The following is a 24971-nucleotide window of genomic DNA, read 5'->3' as shown; positions in this document are numbered from 1 at the left end:
AAATTATGATGGATTTTTCTTCTGTACTCTTATGTGACAAAGTTACAGCTAGAAAACTTATTCTATCTGTATCTTCTTAACTTAATAATTAACATGATTAATTACGTAAATTTGTCCGGAACACACTATTTAAGCTATCTAACAGTAGGATAAAGGCTTGTGATCAAACAGGTCTTTGGTCAGTGGCCTTGTTTATTATCTGCAGTCGTTCCTTGACCCACATTAGGCTGTAATTTTACACTCACATTTACAGTTTTTATAAAATTTTGTCGGACAGTTTACCAAGTTACAAGCAATGTGTGTACATATACATGTATGCATGTATATGTATGTATATAAGAAGGAAGCAGTGCATTTTTGTAGGGATTCTTCTACTATAATGTTGTATAATCTGTGTATTTTTTTTGTAATGGAGTACTTAATATAATTAGACCATAGCCAATCAGAGAGGGTGAAGAGCTAGTGAAGGTCAGAGGAGCCGGAAGAACGGATTGATCATCTATCTGTGTGAGGATCGTTGGGGGAGCCGGGAGGAGCGGGTTTCGGCCAATGAGATAGCACTACGTATAGGGAACAACCAACCAATTGAAAAAAAAAATGTTTTGAAGCAGCCCCTGTGTATAGAAAGTTGAGCCAAGGATAAAATGTATGGCAGCCACTGATTGGCCAGTGTGTTATAAAGCGAGAAAATAGATATGAAGCCTGATAGGTAGCTATCAATAAGAATTTTTGATATAAAGTCTGATTGATTTTTTTCAGGTAATAATAATTAACAGGTAAACATTTAAGTTTTTTGAAAAATTTACAGCGAAATTCACCCATTTTCAAAATGGCCACTCTTTGAGCTGAAGGACCTTTTTTATTAGGTGTTATATCGGACCCAAAAACGTTTGTTATAAACCATAATTGTCATATTGAATTCAAGAATTTGAATGAAATACTCCAAAACGTTAACACTAAAGTCTATGGGAGAACAATTGCTTGGTTAGTCCCTGTATGTGGTATATTAGGGACTGAAACTAAGGGAAGAGAAATATCACATTAAAATTTTGAACTTATTTCACGTATCTTGATTGTAGGAATGTTACAGTTGATTTTAATTTAAGTACTTTCTTAACATGAGATTTATACGTCATTAGTACGAAATGTTTCTTTGAATTTATGTGTTTTCTGGCAGCATGGATGTGTAAATAAATTCATGTGACTTATTTATAAATGATGAATATTTCGTTTGAGTTATCCTATGCACTGCTACTGAAAATAGAATGACGTAGGACCATGGGTCAAAAAGGCGGGAATTTCCCAGATGGGGGCTCCCCGTCCACTGTAAAAGTCATGTTTACCGTCTTTCGAGTACCCGTATTTGTCATTATACCTATACAATAGCATAATTTATAGTTAACAAAAAAGGAATAACATTAATACGATATCAATTTCACATCGTTTGAACTTCAAATGAGCAATTGGGGGATGGAGACACTATTGATATAAAAATATTCTGTGTGAGTCCTACATAGATATGTCTTATCAAAGCAATTCAGCCTTAAAACTGATAAAATACTAAAGAATGCGACATTGTAAACAATTGTACTGGTGTATTTTGAAAATGAAATATGTAGTTTTTTATGCTTAAATACTTTGATTCAATTTGGAAAAAAAAATTTAAATGCCATTCTATAAGTTTATTCTATGATGCATTTAAGTTTTAGTTTTTGCTGATTGATTGTTCTTTCTGCATGTTTTGTTTCTTATTAAGCTTGGTTCATGATTGCCGTTTCGTTATTTAGATTTAGATAGTATTCTCTGTTGTATGTTCAAGACCACAATTCTTGTCAACAAACATTTAAAAATTTTCGATTTCTTGAATCCATTTTTTTGGAAATTTTCAAGCAACAGAAAAACAATCTTTAACGCCTTTGCGGTGTTTCAAACGCTGTACTTTCTTTCCTTTACGTACACGGGCCGTGTAGTGCAGAATTATGAACTGGTCCTCATGATGAATATCCATGACATTCGGGCGTCATTATATATGTATACATAATCATTTATGTTTAACAGGAGAAGACGGATTAAGTTCCAAACATGTGTCTGATACCAAATGTATATTTGCCAATACAATTTGTTTAAATCAAATCATAATCTTATGTATAAATATGCTTATTTACAAGTTTACATGTCATACATTTTTATTATAGATGATTTTCGATCATACGACGTTATTATCTCGGTATAACCGTATTCTTACTAATTGTTTAACGTTCCTGATGTATATCGACACACCTACATCGGATCTGTTTATTTCACCTATTCAAAAACTAGGTGTGTCATCAAAAGTCTTAATGAAAGAGAACCTGTCATTGCTAAAAAAACAAATCCCTCTGATAGCTGACCATATAAAAGTTGAATTGGAACCATCACAAGTTTTAATATTATGTACAGGAGAAATCTCGGAAACAATTCTAACTCCCTCACTGGTTGTTTGAACCAGAAGCCGATGTGACTTATACTTATGTTTATAAACGTCACACCGATACCCTTGCATCTGCACAAAGGTCTTATCTACTATAAAAATGAACAAGTACATAATACTTACGTTTATTGCCGCCGTTTGAGCCGGACGCCATTTCCAAAAGTAGACTAGAGTGTCTTTCTGTGCTTACGTAGTCACTGTTAACCGAAATAAAAATAATAAGTACTGTCGATACTGAAGGAAGCGTTAGTCACATGTAACAGTAATATTTGTAATACAGCAAGAAAAAAAATTGATCCAATACCTTCATGAAAGAGATTTAAGTAGTTAAACATTTCTACTCAAGTGTTTAAAGCCAACTGGACGAAATGCTTTAAACTGTTCTGATGTGCATTATGTTTTAACCATCTTGAAAGTTTCAAACAACCTTCTACTTAGGTTGTTAAACATTTCCAATTCAGTATTTAAAGTAAACTTTTACCGAGTTTGTTAAACATTTCTATTTACAGGTTTAACTGTTTAAAGCTAGCTTCCACTAAGTAGGTAAACATTTCTACTTATAATAAGTGTTTCAAACCAATCGGATGTACATAATGGTTTTAACGTCCTATTGGATTTAATTGTTTTTAACCATCGTGATGCATGTAACGTTTTTAACTGTTTAAGTGTCAAACAAACTTCTACTTAAGGCTGTAACAAAAAAAAAAATATGTTTATAGGTATTAACTGGGTGAAGCAATTTAAGTAGTTGAAAATATACAAACTCAAATGTAAGTTTCAATCTTAATGAAAAATTACAAGTATTGATGAACAAATCCAGAATTGAAAAAAAAAATGAAAATTGATCATTATATGAAAGTTTGTCGAAGTGCATGTTCAAGCTAAAATAATAGGCCTCACACAACTAAATCAGCCAATCAGCTGGTGTTTCGCCTGGAGGAAGTCCTTAAGGAATATGTGTTTCTTCGATTTGTAGCGTGAAATGGGTGCTTTCTATATACGAGAATATGGAGTAGGGTCTTGGGATTTGGAAAATCAAAAATATACATTCCTACTTAAAATAGAATGACGGAAGATTCGAGGTGTAAAATAGCAGGAATTTCCCAAATGAGGGTTCCTCAGTGCACTGTAAAAAATAGGGTTACAGTTACAGTGCTCTTATATGCCATTAAACTTATACAATAACATTGATCAGATAGAAAACAAGAGGCCCAAAGGGCCTTAACGGTCACCTGAGATTTGAAATATTTCGGTCAACTAAATTGACCCTTTTTGGCCCCACCCATCAGTCCTAATGGGGTCAGTCTATGGAAAGTATTTGATTCTAACATATAGTAGATAAGAAGATTTTTGAAATTTCAGTCAATTTGACCCTTTTTGGTCCCGCCCACCAGCCCCTGGGGGTCAACCAGGGCCAACATGTACATAACATCAAACTGTAATCCCATGCTGATAATTTGAACCAAGTTAGAATGAATTCCAATACAAATCCAACAAATAATAGTCAAAAATGTGATTTCCCTATATAAACTATAGTAAAGTTTACCCCCTCCCCAGGGGCAAACGTGAGACCCCAGGGTCATGAAATTCACAATTTTGGTAAAGCACCTGAAGAGCCTTCAATCTATGAAGAGTATTTGATTCTAACATATCTGAGAGTAGAGAAGAAGATTTTTGAAATTTTAGTCAATTTGACCCTTTTTGGCCCCGCCCACCAGCCCCTGGGGGTCAACTAGGGCCAACATGTACATACCATCAAAGTGTCATCCCATGCTGATAATTTGATACAAGTTAGAATGAATTCCAATACAAATCCAACAAATAGTAGTCAAAAATGTGATTTCCCTATATAAACTATAGTAAAGTTTACCCCCTCCCCAGGGGCAAACGCGAAACCCCAGGGTCATGCAATTCACAATTTTGGTAAAGCACCACAAGACCGTTTCATCTATGAAGAGTGTTTGACTCCACCATATCTGAGAGTAGAGCAGAAGATTTTCGTAGTATTGGTTTCCGGTCATGGATGATAAGTAGTGTTTTCATGAGGTGACGGGGATTTCATTATACTAGCTGTTTTACTCCGCAGACATGATCTAGACTTGGCACATATGTTTATAACATAACCACCTAATGAATTACCTCATAATTGGACATACGAGAGCGCTACTAATTGAAATATTCGGACTTGTTATTGTGAACCGAGCGGCCCTGCACGAGATTTACGGAGCGCCATATTAATGTATACGTGTACATGTACTGTACTTATACGCTTGTGTAATCACTACGTCGCTCACCTGAACTTTACAACATGGCAACTTCGGAGCTATCAAACAAGGTAAAGAAAAGTATTGACACCCTTAGTGCTATCCATGATCCTAAACAGGTAGATGAAGTTGTGAAACTATTGTTAAACAATGACTTGTATAAAACTTCTCTTCAAACTGCCCTTGGTATCTCGGAATTGAAAATACAACTTAAAAAAATTGAGACCCGCATGGATGACCTTGAGCAATACTCCAGACGTAACTGTTTAAAATTCAGAGGAATACCTGAGGCTAAAGGGGAAGACACTGATCAATTAGTGCTTGCTGCATGTAATGAGGCACTAGGCTTGATGGTTGTTTCTGCTGACATCAGTCGTTCACACAGGGTGGAAAAGGCCAATTCTGAGTACCCCCGGGATATTATAGTCCGGTTCATCTAATATCGAGTTAGAGCACAAGTTTATGAGAAACGCTTTGAGCTGTTCAGCAATAAAGATCTCCGTACTACTGATGGAAAAATCCCCTTCTTCCTAAATGAGGCTCTAACCAAAAGCCGTATGGATGTGTTCACCAAGGCAAGATATCTCAAAAAACAGAATCTTATATCAGGTGCTTGGACCCAGGATGGTCGGATTGTGATACGTAGCAACGACAACCATAAAACTACAGTTACCACGCTAGATGACCTTCAGCTATATCTGGACCCCCCTAACAAACCCAACAGGCCCCGTACACTTAGTGAATATCAGAATGGAGATTCGTTCCTAGATGTCAGCAGGCGTGCTCGCGATCGAGGCAAATTATCTTCTAGGCCTATTTCCAGCAAAGGTACGGACAATGCTAACTCAGGATAATGTGGTGACATGTGATGTGACCTTGAGATATTATACTGATATAATATATATATAAGATATAAGTATATGCTTATATATTATAATATGCAGTGTACGATGTAGTTCGTGATAGTAAATCGTGTTCAACAATGTTGTGACTTCAAGGTTGTCTGGTGACCTTGAGGTGAGTATATATGCTACTCCTGTTGCTCTCAGCATGACTTAATTACTAGTAATGCAACTTATCTCTCTAGTGTATACTGTTTGACAATTTAAATTGCCATATCTCTACAAGTTTATAAACATTTTATTATGCATTATTGTGTACACTTTTTATTGGTATGCTTATGTACACATGTATTGTAATGACCAACATTTATACCAGATACCAAGCGAAATGTCCTATTCTTATTATATCCACTTGTCATATATACATAATCAGTATATCGTATGCTATAGGCATCAGCCTACATATTTACAGTGTATTTAGTAGAAAAAAATACGATCAAGTCTCTACTACAGTATTTACTATATACTTTTATTTATTAAAGTAACACAGTGTTGTTTTGGATGTTCTAAGATTAAAAGTTAGTCTGCTACGTACACATATGTAAGAAATCTCTGATGCCATGTACTGATACACCGTAATGCAATTTTAGTATAAGGGAGACCACTCCTCTGGTCTTATGGATATCTTGACGCATGTCCCACGATCCCTGATTATACATGTTGTTACTGACTTAACGAGGAAGTATTTATACTTTTCCCCTTACTATTTTTTCTGTGTATTACTTCTTTTTGTATTTTTGTATTTCTAGCATGCTCATGCATATGAAAGGCAATATTGTATCATGAATAAGTGAGGAGTAATGTATCCACAAATCCGGAACAATAATACCGTTTTTCTTATTTATATTATACAAGTGATCTACATCCCCCAGATGTTTTAATTGAACTGTACTGCTGTCTATTATTTCAAGATTTTGATTTACGTAGAGTACCTCTCTACTTCCATGTGGTGTTTTCTTGTGTCTGACCACGGACATTAATATTGGTGGTATTCTGAATTCCCTGTTCCTAGCAAGCCTTATTGCGGCAACATTGATGTATATAGTTATGTTTGTCTTATCTGTATTGTGTTTATCGTTACAAAATATATGTCTATCGGATATCCCCCGGCAACAACATCTTGCCCCTACGAACAAGAATGTATGCTACTTTAAAAGTTCGTATTTTAGGACGAGCAATAGTTATAATGCAACTGTAGTTTGGTACCCCATGCTGTTTATAGTTAAATTATATCAGTTTGATAACGGATAATATATTTACCCTTGTGATGTATACTAAGAGTATATGGTCACTAGTATGGTGTGTACCTCTCGGCAGTTGCAAATTCTCTGGCGTAGCTATTGTTTATAATATTAACAGAACCAATGTCTCGTGCTTTATAATTATAGGTATCTACCCATTGTACTCAAATGATCATTTCTCGCTTTTATTTTTATTGATTCTAATTATTAAGAGTATGGATATTGAAAACAACCCAGGTCCTCTATGCAGTCTTGATATTGGTCATGTAAATATCCGTTCAGTTAGAAATAAACTAGATATAGTTGAAGCTGAATTGAGTGACAAAGACATAGTATGTTTAACTGAAAGTCATCTTAATGACACTATACCTGATAATGAATTGTTAATTGAATATTTTTCCAAACAACATTTCAGAAAAGACCGTTGTCTGCGACCTGGGGGAGGCATTATAATTTATTATAAAGATAACAACAGTATGAGGAGAAGACTTGATCTTGAGGTGCCTGATTTAGAATTATTATGGTCATGAATAACTGTTGGTAATAATAACATCTTATTAGGTTGCATATATAGACCTCCTGACAGTAACATTGACTATTGGAACAGACTCGATAACTCCCTACATTATGTAACTGACAATTCTAGACAATCAAATGCAGACATAATTATTACAGGTGACATAAATGTAAATATGAGCAATATCCAACCAAACTCTCGCTTAAGTAGACTTCTTGTAAAATATGGTATGTCTAGTTATATAAAAGATCCTACTAGAATAACTCCAGATTCTTCTACCTCAATTGATGTTATCTTCTCCAACAATGACAATATTGTGAGAAATGTAAGTGTTACTCCTCCAATATGTAGTGACCATTCTGTGATCAATTTTAGCATTGCCTACTCTATATTTAAACAACATGCATACAGTAAATATGTTCTAGAATATAATAATGCTGATGTCATTAAAATGAACCAAATACTTGATGATATGAACTGGGTAAGTATAAGTGATGAGCAGGATGTTGATGATCTTAACACTATACTTGTTGATACTATTAACAAAGCTGTAGATGTAAAAATAATTATCCGTCCTAATGATAAGCCATGGATGTCGAACGAGATAAGGCTAAAGTTAAGACAGAGGAATAGAATCCATAATCCATACCAATAGTCCAAATCACTGGGCCAGCTTCAGAAATATAAGAAATGAAACTATCAGATTGATACGTGATTCTAAATCCTTATACATTGAAAAATTAGAAAACTCTCTGAATGACTCAAATCTTTCATCATCAAAATGGTGGAAAACTGCTAAATCTATTAAAATCAACAACAAATCAATTACCATTCCACCATTAAACTACAATAACACATCTCTGTTTCACCCATTTGATAAAGCTGAATGCCTTGTTGACTATTTTACATCTATTTCTACATCTTCTGATAATATTGATCCTTTGCCGCCTGTTCCTGAGTCTCCACAAATATACTTAACAACATTTTATTTCATGAACAGGATGTGAGAGATCAACTCTCAGTTCTTAATGCTAGGAAGCCTGCAGGGCCTGATGAAATGATACCTAAAGTTATAAAACTCCTTACACCATCTTTAGTAACTCCGCTCACTATGTTATTTAATAAAACCATGTTAACTGGTTCTATTCCTCTGTCTTGGAAATTGGCTAATATTAATGCTATATATAAAGGCAAAGGTGATAAAAATGATGTTTCAAACTATCGCCCAATTTCTATCACTTCCTGTTTCAGTAAAATATTAGAAAAAATAATTTTCAAACATTTATATAATCATTTATTAGAGTTTGAATTATTAACAAAATACCAGTCTGGGTTCATTCCAGGTGACTCAACTGTTTATCAGTTATTATCCATGTATGATACAATTATTAACAAACTTGATAAAGGAATGGAAATTAGGTCAATATTTTGTGATGTGAGCAAAGCGTTTGATCGTGTCTGGCATCCTGGCTTGTTATTTAAACTTGAAATGTATGGCATTAAAGGTAAGTTACTTAATTGGTTCAAGAGTTATTTAAGTAATCGTAAACATAGAGTGATGACAGAAGGTTACAGCTCCACGTATAGACAGGTAAGTGCCTGTGTCCCCCAGGGATCAGGCCTCGGTCCTTTTCTGTTTCTAATTTATATAAATGATATTGTTGAATGTATAACAAATGAGAAACGGCTATTTGCTGATGATACTTCAATTTTTAAGGTAATACAAACCAATTCACTTGATGCAGCTAATAGTTTAGCTAGTGATCTCGAAAACATAAATATATGGTCCAAAAAGTGGGATATTAAATTCAATCCTTCTAAGACAGAATCAGTAACCTTTAGCAGGAAAAGGGATATAGTATGTCCAGATATCATATTTCAAAATGAAACAATATCAAATGTGCCAAATCATAAGCATCTTGGAGTATTCTTATCACAAGATGGTAAATGGCATCACCATATTAACTATATTTATACAAAAGCTTATAAATGTATAAACTTATTGAAATCTGTAAAATATAAAATGAGCCGTAAAACACTGAACACTATATATACAGCCTATATTCGGCCTATATTGGAATATGGTGATATCATTTTTGATAATTGTACTCAGCAAGAGGCTACTCTACTTGAATCTATTCAATTAGAAGCGGCTCGAACCATTACCGGACTGCGTAGAGGAACCTCACATTATAAATTATATAATGAACTTGGTTGGGACACTCTTGCTGCAAGGAAGAAAAAACATAGACTTATTCTTCTTTACAAAATTCTTACAGGCACTGCCCCAAATTATTTAAATGAATTAGTAGAACCACACTATAACAATATGAATGACTTGTACATGTTACGAAATCAAAGAGTCTTCACTACTCCTATGAGTAGAACAAATATATATGCCAAAAGCTTTATTCCAGCAACACTTAATGACTATAATAAACTTGCAGCAAGGGTTGACTTGACAAATATCACATCGCTGTACCAATTTAAACACATTTTATCGAACACAGTAAGTGATATACCACTTGACATTGCTCGAAACCCTGCTTATATTAATGCAGGTAATAGAAAATATAATATCTTACTCTGTCAGCTTCGAAACTCGTCTAGCAATATAAACTCTGATCTTTACAGAGATCATCTTATTGATTCGCCATCATGTACATGTGGGAATGAATATGAAACTGTTTTTCACTTTTTTCTAAGTCGTAGGAACTACAGTGAACCTCGAGATATCCTTAAAGAAAAGTTGTTTGATGTAGATCACAGTCACTTTAGCCTTGACATACTCTTATCAGGCTGTGGTGAGTGTGATCATCAAACTAATTTATCTATCTTTGAAGCTACTACTGAATATATCAGAGATACTAATAGATTCTGAACCCTAAAATGAAAATACTTGTCTTTTCATCCATATATATACATTTATCCTGCAAGCAAGTATATAGTTATAGCTATTTACTGCATGCCCCCCCCCCCCCCCCTCCCCCCATCCGATGGACGTATATTATTATATTTTATATTATAATTATGATAGTATGAATGTTATGAATTAGTACACTTACTAGATGAAATATAGTATGGACAACCTTATTAATTAGTGGATTAAAATTGGTTGCATATTTACTGCTTACATATTTCTATTGCTCATAGTCGTGCCCTATATTAATTATTTTTCTTATAATCATTTCTCAATCATACTTCTATCAAATTCAAGTAATCAGTCTCCAACTATGCAACCTTACGGAATCCACTAAATATATTATCTAACTAATTTTGCCTTTCTTAACTGTCTTTATCAAATTAAAACTCAGAATGTTGTATCCATGACTGGTCCCCAAAGCTTATGGGTGGATGACCAGCAGCTACCTAGCTGTTATGGACTTTACTGGTCGGTATCCCATAGGCGGAGGGAATCCTGTTTTGGTTACAGGATTTTAAAATTTTCTATAAAAATAAACTGGATGAAATATATTAAATAAAATCGACTAATTATACTCGATTAAAAGTTGTCCCTACTTAACTGATATCTCACTATATTATATATTATATAAATGATGTTAACATGTATATACTCATTGTTACTAAATGATAGAACTTACATAGGCTATGCCCGTTGTTCAATCCTTCTTCTTTCAGAATTATCTTCTTTGAGAAATAAAATTTGTTGAAATGAAATGAAATGATTCTAACATATCTGAGAGTAGAGAAGAAGATTTTTGAAATTTTAGTCAATTTGACCCTTTTTGGCCCCGCCCACCAGCCCCTGGGGGTCAACTAGGGCCAACATGTACATACCATCAAAGTGTCATCCCATGCTGATAATTTGATACAAGTTAGAATGAATTCCAATACAAATCCAACAAATAATAGTCAAAAATGTGATTTCCCTATATAAACTATAGTAAAGTTTACCCCCTCCTCAGGGGCAAACGCGAAACCCCAAGGTCATGCAATTCACAATTTTGGTAAAGCACCACAAGACCGTTTCATCTATGAAGAGTGTTTGACTCCACCATATCTGAGAGTAGAAAAGAAGATTTTTGAAGTTTTAGTCAATTTGACACTTTCTGGCCCCACCCCTCAGGCCCCTGGGGGGTGGGGACCATATAATTCACAATTTTGGTTGACCTTCAGCCATAGAAACTTTCTGTCAAATTTCATTGAATTTTGTTAAGTGGTTTTGGAGAAGAAGTCGAAAATGTAAAAAGTTTACGGACGCACGACGCACGACGGACGACGACGGACAAAAGGCGATTAGAATAGGTCACTTGAGACTTCGTCTCAGGTGACCTAAAAACTTCAAAATTTAATTTTATATACATTTCACACAATTTGAACTCCAAACGAGCGAGGCACTAGTAATTACATACATTATATTATTTAGTTGTGTCAGTCCTAATACCACAGAGAGCATACTCAGCAAGTGTCCAATACGGAAGTAAAGAACAAATGAAGGAGCTTGAAAGGAAAACATATTGTTTTATTTTGAACAATGGACCGGGGAAATAAATACATCAAACTTAACAAAAGTTCACTAATCTTTAAGACCTGGATGGAGTCTGGTTTATTTTTTATCAATGTTATAATAAATGATGATGGTATAAATGAAATGAAAATTTACCAACAATTAAAAGAAACAATAGACTGGATAAGTGAGGTTATGCAGGGTAAGGAAAGAGAGGGATAGGATCAAGGGAGATAATGCATGGGTAAATGTACAAACTAACTCTGATTTATTAGTCTTTGATAAAAGAGTTGGTGTAAAAATGATCAGGTGAATCACCAGTTTCTTTAATTAGCATTTATAAGAAAAGGAAACCCGAGTTATACTGCAGAGATATGTGGGAAGATTTGCTAAGTTAGAAAGCAGTGATTTGATTTTCCATGAATTATTTGAATTTATCAATATCATTTTAATAGAGAATAGCAAAAAAAATGTTCAAATGGAAGCTATTCCATAATATTCTTCCAAATGGAATCTTACTAAAAAGATGGGATAATATTGATAATGATGTTGTATATTATGTAAAGTTAAGGCTACTTATAAGCACTGTTATATCATATGTCAATATGCCGATTCATTGTGGAATTTAATAGATAAACTTTTTCAAAAACATATTGACAATGTTCAGTTAAGAAATATGTATCACATTGTTATAGGATATAACTCCTATAACGATATAGAGATATAAAATTATGAAAAAAACAGCAATGTATTTAAACGAGTAACAAGTATAAAACGAATAAACATGACTAAAATAATAAATAGAAAAAAAGTGCAACGATGATAATAACGGCTCTGTGAGCTTCTTAGCTCCTAAAATGTACTTAAATGTAAAAATTTATGATTTATGAGTAAAGATGGGTAAGTTGAATTATAATGTTCACATGAAAGGGGCGTAAAGGTATAGGTGCAGGTTGTGATTTTGGTGCATGATAAATTATTATTTAATCTACATCAATGGTACGACTATCAGTAATGCGATGCCTAAAAACATACTTTGATTTTTCTACAGTTTTCTTCATTCTGGATACTTCTTGCAAAATACACGTAATTTGGTAAGGATTTACACAGGTCTTACCTGATATTTATTCCAATTAACATAAAAAGTGAATTTGTTGACATTGAATAAAGATTTTAACACATTTGAAACCCGCAACTTTGAAAGCAGGTCAAGACCTGTCATTTTAACCATACTTACAAACTGTTTATCCAACATAATGCTGACAAATTTAACAGTGACCATTGTTATTCGATTAATGAGTAGTGGTTTCAGGATTTTAAGATATTTGGCCACTTTGACTTTGACAGTAGGTGAAGGTCAGGCGTATGGATAAAATTGGTAGCGCTTAATCCCAGTATACTACTGCCCAATATAAAAACCAGTATATACAATGAGATTGACAAGATGTCGTTTAAAGATTTTCATCAATTGAATACCTCTAAAATAGATCATGGTCAGACATTTGGCCACCTTGGTATCGCAGTATCGAAGTACTTGCCTATTACCATTAACCTATTTTAACACATTTGAACGCTGTGACCGAGAAAGTAGATCAAAGTCAGTGAATTGAACAAACAAATAAGCTCTTTGTCTCGACCTGCCTTTAGATCAAAATCATGATTATTATCTTGTAAGATTAAGTGCTTGAAGATCGTTTCAGTTCCTTCCCTCTGATATTGAATGTAGGTCAAAGCAAGTCATTTGAACAAACTGGGCTGCTTTTCAATCCATCATGCTACTGACTAATTATCTGACAAATCGCTTACAGCTTTTAGAAAATAAAAAAAAACCCTTGACCTTAAATGGAAGCTTGATTGAGTCACTAGGGAAAACTTCGGAGCCCTTCTTCAAAAATAACCACCAAAACTATTTAACAACTCCTCACCCAAGAAGCGTTTCTCTCGTGCAATCAAGCACTAACAAATATACAACTACATGAAATAAAGAGTTAGCTTTGTCCAATATGTAATGATATGTATGACACAATCGATGTTTTTTGTGTGTGACAAAGGCTTGCTTATAGCGACAATAGAGAAAATTCATAATTGGAAAATTAAGAAATATTCTTGTAGTTATTAAACGAAAAAAATGCTGTTGGTTGTCATCTATGTTGTGTCTAGCCCCGAATTTAATCAAACCATACGTTGCATACACCTATATGTATATTTTGAATTGCAAAGGGTGCTAATCAATGAACCATGAAAACGCCATTTCTTATATCCTTAAAGTTGGATATAAGCACATCGATACCGTATCTCAACCTCGATTTTCCCTTATTTTTTCAACACTGAATGATATTTCATACACATCGCAAACTATTAATTTCTGAGTATGCATAAACCATTCAATATTTACCTTTCTCAGCTCTTTACTTTCATTTTTGAGTCCATCTTCAAACTACTTATTCCATCATCGAAATACTTACATTCTTTCGACGGCAGCACTTTTTTTAATTGAATCTGTAACGAAAAACATAAAACCATATACAGAAATATTTGGTAATATTTCGATCAAATTACTACCTTCTTTAGCACATGAGTGCATGTTATGTATATTTTAAACCTATTTAAGATATATTTTTATTTTAGGCATAGTGATATTGCCTCAGTTCTTTAGAGCACATATGGACAACGGAAATCTAGCACCTTTAATCATGTGTCAGTATATACATTAATATAGCACGATATTCCATTGCAATCTAACAATCAATAGCTTGTTACTGAAAATCGAAGAAGTTGTTCACTATAATATGGTGATAAGTCAGTCATGTTTATAAAGTCTGGAAAGAAATATATTTTTTGTGTGAAATATATTGAACAATTCTTTTAGAAGCAAAGGGGAAGTTAGGACACACAAAGGGCAAGTGAAACTAAAAGAAAAGAAGAGAATGCAGAAGCCGGCGGGAAAAAAATATGGAGCTAGATGAAAAACCTCTATAGCTGTTTTTGGAGAGAGTAAAATACATGTATAAATGCAAGTGGAAGTAGCCAGAATATATTGGCTATAACCAGACTTACGATCCACAAGAAACATGCAAGGAAGGCATTGATATTGATATTATTTGATAATCTTAAGAACTACATACAAATAATGTATGTTCCGGATATTGCCAAACGCAAAACTTTTGCAAGGAAACAAGTCATGATGTAGCTTGGGGAGGCCCGCTCATTGCCGTACATCCTCAGACAGGTTTAGAACTTTTATGGATCTCGAGGATGAGGCTATCAATGAACCATTACATATACGTGCGGTAGGGGGTAGTATGTGCACTGAATTGTGTCTGGCCCAAGGGCTTTTTCTGGGGGCTTTTTGGGGCCGTTAATGGGCCGCATTCCAATCCATTTTTAAGCAAAATTCAGAATTTTTTCTGTTTACTCCTGAATCCCCCCCCCCCCCCCCCCCCCCCCCCCCCCATTCCCCTCAACCTGTGACCTGTGACCTTTGGTGACCCATATGATGACCTTTGGTATATTTTCAAACTGTAATATGATATACATGTAAAATTAATACGATATCGATCGACATTGATTGACAATTTGACCTGTGACCTTTGGTGACCATATAATAACCTTTGGGATATCTTCAAACTGTAATATGATATAAATGGTAAATGTATACGATATTGATCGACATTGATTGACAATTTGACCTGTGACCTTTGGTTGACACATATAATGACCTTTAGTATATCTTCAAACTGTAATATGATATACATGTAAAATTTACACGATATTGATCGACATTGATTGATTTGACCTTTGACTTTTTGTGACCCACATAATGACCTTTGGAATATATTATCACTGTTATCAGATATGCACATATGACATGTATACGATTTTGATTGATAATTTGACCTGTGACCCTTGGTGACCTATATAATGACCTTTGGTATACCTTCAAACTGTGATATGATATTCATATAAAATGTGTACGATATTGATCAACCTTGATAAAATATTTGACCTTCGACCTTTGTTGACATGTATATAATGTCCTTTGGTAAAACTTATCATTATGATGAGATATTAATGTAACAAGTACACGATATTGATCGACATTGATTAACAATTTGACATGTGACCTTTGGTGACCCGTATAATGACCTTTGGTATAAATTGACTTGCATATATGTAAAATGTACAAGATATTGATCGACATGGATTGACGATGTGACCTGTGACCTTTGGTAACCCATATAATAACATTTGGTGTATCTTCAAACTGTAATAAGATATGCATATAAAATGTAAACGATTTTGATCCATATTTACCTTTGACCTTGGTTGACGCATATAATGACCGTTCGTATAAATTTAAACAATAATAAGATAATTATGTATGATATTCATCGACATGGATAAACAATTTTTCCTATTAAGCGTTCGTTTTTTTCATAAACCGGGATCCACTGTAACATTTGAATGTGGAACCGGTGTCATTTTAAACATATAAACTGGAAATTGGTCAGTATGTTTTGGGGTCCATTTTCAACGTTGAATATGGAACTGGGGTCATTTAAAAAATATATATATACATGTATATATCATGGTGCGTCAGCATGTTGTGGTGGTCCATTTTCAACGTTAAAATATGGAACCGGGGTCATTTTTCAGCAAATGATATGGAAATGGGTCAGTATGTCGTGTGGTCCATTTTCAACGTTGAATATATAACCGATGTCATTTTCAGCAAATGATATGGAAATGGGTCAGTATGTCGTGGGGTCCATTTTCAACGTTGAATATGGAACCGGGGTCATTTTCAGCAAATGAAATGGAAATTGGCCAGTATGCCGTGGGGTCCATTTTCAACGTTGAATATGTAAAGTTTATACCAAAGGTCATTAAAATGGATGTCAGCAGCCATGACAAAAGGTAGCAAGTCAGATTCTTCATAAATATGGACCAATGTCATGTACATGTCATATGCATGTCTTATCAAGTTAAAAGTTACACCAAATGTCATAGGTCCATTTTTTTGCCAATGTCGATTAATATCGTTTTCGTGCTATGTGAACATCTTATAGCAGTGATAAGTTATACCAATGTTTAGTAAATGAGATACCAAAGGTCAAAGGTCAAATTATTAATCAATGTCGACCAATATTTAATACATTTCATATGCATACCATATTAGTTTGAATATATCCCAAAGGTCATTATATGGGTCACTAAAAGTCACAGGTCAAATTCTTGATTAATTTGGACCAATGTCATATACATGTCATATGCATATCTTATAACGGTGGTAAGTTATGCGATAGGTCACATTATCTGGGTCACCAAAGGTCAAAGGTTAAATTGTTTATCAATGTCGATCAATATAGTGTACATGTCATATAAATATCTTAATTATAACAGTGATAAGTTATAGACAAATGTCATTATATGGGTCATCCAGGGTCAAAGGTCAAATTATTACTCAATGTCGATCAATATCGTATACATGTCATATGAATATCTTATAACAGTGATGAGTTATGGCAAAGGTCATTACATGGGTCACCAATGATCCTAGGTCAAATTGTTAATTAATGTCAATCAATATCGTGTACTTGTATAGGGACATCTTATTTAAAGTGACGTTAATGGTCATTATCTTGGTCACTAGTTGTCACGAGTTAAAGTGTTAATCAATGTACATAAGTATTATATACATTTTATATACACTTCTCATAACAGCCCAATGTGATATCAAAGGTCACCTAAGGTCACAGGCCAATTTATATTACCTTCAATATCGTTTATACCTTGTATCATGTAAGCATATCTTATCGCAACGTCTAAGACAATGTAAACTGGTACCGATATCCAATACTTATATGTGGTTCACTATTCAACGGGGTCCATTTATAACGGGTATGTAAAGAAAATTTAATATTTGGTTCCGTTTTCCACGGCATCCCGGTTCCATTTTCAACGTTGAAAATGGAATGGAACCGGGTTCCATTTTCCCTGGGGGTCCATTTTCAACGTTACACCTGTACCTGCCACGATAACCCTGGTCAGACACTACTACACTAATCTATTCGTTACATATTTTTTTTTTTATTTTAACCCACTTTTTTTATCATAGCGATCTAAAAACACAATACGAATCTTTTAAAAAAAGTGTTTTTATCTGTTTTTAAACTCAAATAAAATAAATTTAATAGTATTTTGTTTGGTCCTTAATGACCATAGGTGTCGATGGGCCGTAAAATCTAAACAAACAAACCTCATATAACCGGAATCATGACGACGGATAAAGGACAATTAGATTAGTTGTCTGGAGACTTCGTTTCGAGTGATCGAAAACGAAAGTGCTTTCTAACAGGTAATTGACTTCAAACTTCGCAACCGGTGAATATATCAATAGCTATGTAAAATCAACATTATCAATGGGGATCCATCATATTTCAAAAATATTCTACTTTTTAAGATAGGGTCTAAAATCACTGAGTGTTTATGACATGGCTGGAATTCCCACTAAAAACACTTCCTGGTTGTTAAGTATTTACACTTGGAGTAAATACCTTATAATTGTATCAAGTAATTTGAAGCAAAGTAATTATGACAAAGTCGAAAAACAAAGTATGAAGTAAATATCTACGTACCTTCCGTAGAGACAGGTAGATGAGTGAGTGGTATAATGCCTGAAAGATCGCTACTTTGAACCTCCTTTCGGCATCAGGACCTGTCAGCGTACATCCGCGTCTGTACACGTCTCTGTCTATACAGGAAGTCCCCAACTGTACTGCGGCGCGTTCGTTGTTGTTGTAATGCTTGTAAAGATACTGTAGGGTTCAAACTGTCTATCATCAAGAACACTTTGAATATCAAGATTTCAATAAAGAGATGGTTACTGAAGTTTCAAAATAACCATTGACAATTCCTAATCATGATTGACTTGTGTAATCAAGCACTATAATTGTACAAATAATGAATGATAACATACTTGTTTATTAAAGTTGTATATTAGAATTAATACAGTTACTTATGTCGACCGGTAAAGTCAGGGATGTAAATTAAAGCTGTAATATATCTTTAATACAGGTACTGATGTTGACCGGTACAGTCAGGGATGTAAATTAGAGCTTTATTATATCATGAATACGGGTACTAATGTTGACCGGTACAGTCAGGGATGTAAATTAAAGTTTTATATTATCATTAATACAGGTACTGATGTTGACCGGTACAGTCAGGGATGTAAATTAAAGTTGTATATTATCATCAATACAGGTACTAATGTTGACCGGTACGGTCAGGGATGTAAATTAAAGTCATATTATATCATGAATACAGTTACTTATTTCGACCGGTACGGTCAGGGATGTAAATTAAAGTTGTAGTATATCATAAATACAAGTACTTATGTTGACCGGTACAGTCAGGGATGTAGATTAAAGTTGTATTATATCATGAATACAGGTACTTATGTTGACATGTACGGTCAGGGATGTAAATTAAAGCTGTAATATATCTTTAATACAGGTACTGATGTTGACCGGTACAGTCAGGGATGTAAATTAAAGCTTTATTATATCATAAATACAAGTACTTATGTTGACCGGTACAGTCAGGGATGTAGATTAAAGTTGTATTATATCATGAATACAGGTACTTATGTTGACATGTACGGTCAGGGATGTAAATTAAAGCTGTAATATATCTTTAATACAGGTACTGATGTTGACCGGTACAGTCAGGGATGTAAATTAAAGCTTTATTATATCATGAATACAGCTACTAATGTTGACCGGTACGGTCAGGGATGTAAATCAAAACTTTATTATATCATGAATACAGGTACTAATGTTGACCGGTAAGGTAAGGGATGTAAATTAAAGCTTTATTATATCATGAATGCAGGTACTAATGTTGACCGGTACAGTCAGGGATGTAAATCAAATTTTTATATTATCATTAATACAGGTACCAATGTTGACCGATACAGTCAGGGATGTAAATTAAAGCTGTAATATATCTTTAATACAGGTACTTATGTTGACCGGTACGGTCAGGGATGTAAATTAAAGTCATATCATATCATGAATACAGTTACTTATTTTGACCGGTACGGTCAGGGATGTAAATTAAAGTTGTATATTATCATTAATACAGGTACTGATGTTGACTGGTACAGTCAGGGATGTATATTAAAATTGTATATTATCATAAATACAGGTACTGATGTTGACCGGTACAGTCAGGGATGTAAATTAAAGTTGTATATTATCATCAATACAGGTACTTCTATTGACCGGTACAGTCAGGGATGTAAATTAAGCTTTATTATACCATGAATACAGCTACTAATGTTGACCGGTACAGTCAGGGATGTAAATTAAAGTTTTATATTATCATTAATACAGGTACCAATGTTGACCGATACAGTCAGGGATGTAAATTAAAGCTGTAATATATCTTTAATACAGGTACTAATGTTGACCGGTACGGTCAGGGATGTAAATTAAAGTCATATTATATCATGAATACAGTTACTTATTTCGACCGGTACGGTCAGGGATGTAAATTAAAGTCATATTATATCATGAATACAGTTACTTATTTCGACCGGTACGGTCAGGGATGTAAAGTAAAGTTGTATATTATCATTAATACAGGTACTGATGTTGACCGGTACAGTCAGGGATGTATATTAAAGTTGTATATTATCATAAATACAGGTACTAATGTTGACCGGTACAGTCAGGGATGTAAATCAAAGTTGTAATCTATCTTTAATACAGGTACTGATGTTGACCGGTACAGTCAGGGATGTAACTTAAAGTTGTATATTATCATAAATACAGGTACTGATGTTGACCGGTACAGTCAGGGATGTAAGTTAAAGCTTTATTATATCATGAATACAGCTACTAATGTTGACCGGTACGGTCAGGGATGTAAATTAAAGCTTTATTATATCATGAATACAGGTACTAATGTTGACCGGTACAGTCAGGGATGTAAGTTAAAGCTTTATTATATCATGAATACAGCTACTAATGTTGACCGGTACGGTCAGGGATGTAAATTAAAGTTTTATTATATCATGAATACAGGTACTAATGTTGACCGGTACGGTCAGGGATGTCAATTAAAGTTTTATATTATCATTAATACAAGTACTAATGTTGACCGTTACAGTCAGGGATGTAAATTAAAGTTTTATTATATCATGAATACAGGTACTAATGTTGACCGGTACAGTCAGGGATGTAAATTAAAGTTTTATATGATCATTAATACAGGTACTGATGTTGACCGGTACAGTCAGGGATGTGAATTAAAGTTGTATTATATCATAAATACAGGTACTGATGTTGACCGGTACAGTCAGGGATGTAAATTAAAGTTGTATATTATCATTAATACAGGTACTAATGCTGACCGATTCAGTCAGGGATGTAAATTAAAGTTGTATTATATCATAAATACAGTTACTTGTGTCGACCGGTACGGTCAGGGATGTAAATTAAAGTTGTATATTATCATAAATACAGGTACTTCTATTGACCGGTACAGTCAGGGATGTAAATTAAAGTTTTATATTATCATAAATACAGGTACCAATGTTGACCGAAACAGTCAGGGATGTAAATTAAAGCTGTAATATATCTTTAATACAGGTACTAATGTTGACCGGTACGGTCAGGGATGTAAATTAAAGTTGTATATTATCATAAATACAGGTACTGATGTTGACCGGTACAGTCAGGGATGTAAATTAAAGTTGTAGTATATCATAAATACAGGTACTAATGTTGACCGGTATAGTCAGGGATGTAAATTAAAGTTGTATTATATTATGAATACAGGTACTTATGTGGACCTGTACGATCAGGGATGTAAATTTAAGCTGTAATATATCTTTAATACATGTACTAATGCTGACCGGTACGGTCCGGGATGTAAATTAAAGCTGTATTATATCATAAATACAGGTACTAATTCCTTGAACATCTGCATGAAAACGAGTTTTCATGTTTGTCAAAAGCAACGACAGTTCTACCTATCACAGACCAATACCGTCTGGCACTTGCATAAACAGACAAGTAGGTAAATCTGTCGGAGCTGCTCTCGTCGTGTAGAAGTTGTACAAGTAAAGGAGTACCGCCTGGAATGTTTTCCTTGAATTATAACATTTCATGATATCGCTGATCTGTGAGGAAACGGTCATCATTCAGCCCCTTGAGTTTTGATGTATTCATGTTTATTTCATTCCCTTGGCATGCATAGGATGCTGACCTTACATGCACTTATTCAAAGGAAACATTTCCTCCGTTCTTTACGGTCTCCTTTAAATCAATGCATGGTTGGTGTTCACAAAAGCTCTCTTGATTTGATCCACTTGTTTTTTTCACTACGTGAACAGGAAAGTAAGGACCGCTTAAATTTACAGATGAACAAAATATTCCTTCTTTGGCGTCAATTACCACACTGTTATGGTGTCTGTAAACTGAATTGTCAAGAACCTTTCCTTTCTCGTGATTTTTCATGTGTTTCTTTATCCAACGGATATGGATTGATTTACCATATTTTGAACAAATCTTTCTTTTAGGTACTCTGGTAAGAACATTGGAAAGAAGAGGTTATGATTCCTTCCGCCCTTCAGTCCTACTGCCGCTATAAACATGATCATGATCTGCAAAATGTTCACGCTGCGCGTTTACTTCACGGGGTATCCTTCGATCTTCCTGGTTAGTGGTGGGCTCTTCTTAGCGAATTCTGGTGTGTTTTTACATCTAGAACTATGTGTAACCATATAAGATTTCTTCTTGATAATTTTCCCGCATGTTGGGCAGTGAAAATGAGAAGAGGTAATGTCGTTGTGTCTGAGATGACAAATGACCGAAAAATAATCTAAAAGGAAATAGAATGAATGAGGAAATTTAATGTTATAGTGAATTTATGTAAGAACACAAGCATATTTTGTAGATGTTTCAATAGTTATATTGACTGAAAATGACAAATTGGTGAAGTTTCTCGAATATTTATTACCAAATTACTATTCCAAATTCGATGATCAATTATTACAAAGTAATGGATTAGTAACAGTTTGTTTACTCAGCAATAACAGCGATAGTAAATCAGGATTATGGCAAGCCAAGTTGTCATTTACTAAGTATTCGCAAAGTAATGTTGATCCAGTATTTTACCAAATTATATAAGATATCTAATATATTATGTAAGATATCTTATATGTTTATGAGATATCTTATATGTTTACAAGATATCTTATCTGTTTATAAGATATCTTATATGTTTAAATAAGATATCTTATATGTTTATAAGATATCTTATTTAAAGTTTAAAAGTTATCTTATATAATATATAAGATATCTTATAAAAGATATAAGCTATCATATATTATATAATATATAAGATTTCATATAAGATATCTTATATAGTATATAAGATTTCTTATATATTTTATAAGATATATTAAAAACTTTTCTTTATGAGTTATCTTTTTAAGTATGTAAGATATCTTATATTTTTTTCTTTATAAGATATCTCATATTTTTATAAGATTTTGTTTATGAGATATCTTATTAAGTACTAATATGAGATATCTCATAAAATATATATGATATCTTATATTATATACAAGATATATTATAAAAGATATCAGATATCTTATATAATATATAAGATATATTATAAAGAAAGGGGCCGCGGTGGCCGAGTGGTTAAGGTGTCCCGACACTTTAACACTAGCCCTCCACCTATGGGTTGCGAGTTCGAAACCTACGTGGGGCAGTTGCCAAGTACTGACTGTAGGCCGGTGGTTTTTCTCCGGGTACTCCACCTTTCCTCCACCTCCAAAACCTGGCACGTCCTTAAATGACCCTGGCTGTTAATAGGACGTTAAACAAAAACCAAACCAAACAAATTATAAAGAAAAGTTTATAAGATATCTTATAAAGAACGAGACTCTCGTGAGACCGACAAAACCTAAAATTTCGAGATTGACTCTTCCCTCTGTAAGGTAACTTCCGTTTTCTTGGAAGGCACGCGCAACATACACAACCAACCGTCTGTCGTGACCACGATCGGCTAGGCGTGGAGCAGAAGTCGTGTTCGAGCAAACTTGAATATATGACAATTATAAATATATTTCAAACCATTGTATGTAGTTTCAGCTTCATCGAGTGGAGGAGAGTTCATTTTCTCAAATTCAAATCTCGTTCTTTATAAGACATATTATCGAATTATATAAGATATCTGATATATTTTTCTTTAGAAGATATCATATATTTTATGATATATCTTATATAAGATATCTTATAAAGAAAAGTATATAAGAAATCTCGTTTATTATATAAGATATCTTATAAAGTTTATAAGATATAATTTGGTAAAAGTCTGGATCAATGTTGCTCCGTGAATAAATGACAACTTGGCTTGCCATACAGGACACTGGTCTGCGTATAGCGAGCACAAATGTAAATAAGCAAAAGATGTGCATTGTGACTTAGCAAAAGGACCAGAGAATTAATTTTAATCTGTATGAATATGAACCTTCTTGGTCTGTGTATAAGGTTACTACATGGTTTAAGATGAATAATGGTTATATCAACATTTGGTAAATATTAAACATCCCTTCAAAAGCATGATGGCCGAAGGCGGAAGGACAAAACAGTGTGTCTAGCAGTACCTTTTGCGTCATCAAAAGATGTCCGTACCAAAGTATTAGTCGTCTTTATCTCTTACAAAAGTATAATAGACTAGGTATCTATTCTTAGAAACACCTGTCGTTTCCATCTGTGTGTTCATTCACCTACTTCACATGTAGATGCAAATATGTTGGATTCTTGTAATTTTCTGTCTTTTATATCTCGAATTCCCTTAATTAACGGTGAAAATCTACCTGAAAAAAGTGTAGTCCATGTTAACTCTTCACTGCTAAAAACTACGATGTCTGTGAAAAATCAGAAGGATAGGGAAAAGAAAGTATAGAAAATAAAAGTAAAAAAGAAGAAAAAATGCGGAGAAATAAGCAGAGAGTTGCGTGATAATGTGTATAATTTTCTAGATCTCAAAAGTTAGGAAGCATCACATTAATACCACGTTTC

The 24971-nt window shown here is 33.9% G+C and overlaps 1 long non-coding RNA gene across 1 annotated transcript; it reads right to left on the bottom strand.

Moving 5' to 3' along the window:
* Positions 1 to 2592: 2592 nt before the first annotated feature.
* Positions 2593 to 18602, bottom strand: LOC117320833. The gene is made up of 3 exons (XR_004531169.1): positions 18501 to 18602; positions 14258 to 14361; positions 2593 to 2667 (listed from the first exon to the last, which is right to left on the bottom strand). It is a non-coding gene; the product is annotated as an uncharacterized LOC117320833 (long non-coding RNA).
* Between the last annotated feature and the right edge of the window lie 6369 nt (positions 18603 to 24971).

The sequence above is a fragment of the Pecten maximus genome, unplaced genomic scaffold, assembly GCF_902652985.1.
Source record: "Pecten maximus unplaced genomic scaffold, xPecMax1.1, whole genome shotgun sequence".
NCBI classification, from domain to species: Eukaryota; Metazoa; Mollusca; class Bivalvia; order Pectinida; family Pectinidae; genus Pecten; species Pecten maximus.
This window is presented reverse-complemented; position numbering and strand designations above follow the sequence as displayed.